Source organism: Austrofundulus limnaeus, unplaced genomic scaffold (assembly GCF_001266775.1).
Source record: "Austrofundulus limnaeus strain Quisiro unplaced genomic scaffold, Austrofundulus_limnaeus-1.0 Scaffold340, whole genome shotgun sequence".
NCBI classification, from domain to species: Eukaryota; Metazoa; Chordata; class Actinopteri; order Cyprinodontiformes; family Rivulidae; genus Austrofundulus; species Austrofundulus limnaeus.
Window position 1 is genome coordinate 502,098 of NW_013952742.1, and position 1,658 is coordinate 503,755.

General features: G+C 36.5%; 1 protein-coding gene across 1 annotated transcript in view; it reads left to right on the forward strand.

Moving 5' to 3' along the window:
• The window catches only part of LOC106527750 (pyridoxal kinase), a gene marked incomplete in the record, with an annotated part of 64,236 nt that overhangs the window by 29,635 nt on the left and 32,943 nt on the right, over positions 1-1,658 (forward strand).

Genomic DNA, 1,658 nt, shown 5'->3' on the forward strand with positions numbered 1-1,658 from the left:
CTGCAAAGGCTGAAAAATCTTGAAGTCTGTATGAAATTGAAATTAGTTTGAGGATTAATTTTTTATGCTTTTTAAGCTAAAAAATGGGGGGTCGTATTATACATGAGATCATATTATACATGAATAAATACGGTACTTACTATTAAAACACTGGTTAGAAAGTGGAGCCAAATAGAAAATGAACAAACAAAGAGTTTTAAAGCATCTTGTAGACTTTAATCATCTGATTTTCAGCTTCTGTAGAAGAAAACTTTCAGATTCTGGTTCAACTTTGCTTTAGTTGCAGAATCCTCTTCTGTCAGTGGCTGGTGTGTTTCAGAAGTTGGTCAAATGTTTTAGTCAAGTTTCCTTTGTTCTTCATCTTTTTTTCATTCAGTTTTACAGAGTTTTAGATTAGTGCAGTGGTGTAATTTCAGAATACAAGTTATTCAGAGCTCCGTATAATTACCTGACACCCAGTTACAATCAGGAAAAGCTCCACAAGTCATTTATACCTGATTTATCAGATCTTTTTGTGTTTCCAATAAGGTTTGAATTCAGTTAGGTTAGATGTTTTAAAACAAGCTAAAATGGTGAAAGTAATCTGTCTTCTGCTGCAGACTGAGGGTAAACATAATTGTAGGTGTTGTGAAGAGTTGCTGTGTGGGTGGGCTCTGGGAACAAGGCAGCACTTGATGATGAGATGAACACTGTAGTTTTAGTTGAACTTTTGTCTGGTTGTTTCCATTTCTGCAACATTTTGGCAAAGTTACCCTACAGATATCATTTATCAACTTTAAATCACACACTGATTTAATCCTGACGCAAACTTTCAAGTTTTACTCCAGTGTTTCACCTGGGAAATTGGTCTTGGCGGGAGGGGGGTACTTGTTTTATAAAAACATAAATTTACATGACTCACCTGCAATTATGGTAATAAATTTACACATACATGAATATTTAATTGCCTAACTAGATCCTAGTTAAGGACTCCCCATGATAATTATCAATAAAATGATTATTGAAAATAAGTGATCAGAACTATGTGCAACAGATGATCTGAGTCCAGAGTTGTCAGTTTGAAACCTTCTGGAGCTCTTCTGTGTGACTCCAGGTGTGACAGAGTGTGGATGGTTGATTGTCTCTTTGTGTCCCTGATGGAGACTGGAGACCTGTCCAGGTGTCTCTGGTGAACTGGAGACCTGTCCAGGTGTCCCCTGCCTTCACCTAAAGGCAGCGAGGACCAGCCCCACCCTGACCCAGATTAGGAACATGGAGGACAGGAGAAGGATTTTTCTTTATAGCAGGAAACAGACATTTAATTATAAAACATGATTTATTTGATGTTAATCTGAATCAGTTTAGTGTTGTTTGTAAATATATTTGACAGTTTTGTAGGAATGAACATGTTTGTAATGTTTGTTCAAAATAAACCTGCTTTTTATGACTTCTGTAACATGTTTTAAATAAAATATTATCAGTAAAATCCTCAAATCATGTCCTTTCTAAGAATCATTAGAACTCTAGAAGAACTTTAACTCAGCAGAGTTTCTCCCAGGATTTTTTTAACCGTGGTGGTGACCTCTCATGTGGGGGTTTGACAAAGTCTGTCATGATCTGTGTTTTATTTTCTTAGTTTCCTAGTGTTTTCAGGGTTCCCCTGTGTTTCTCATCCCAGC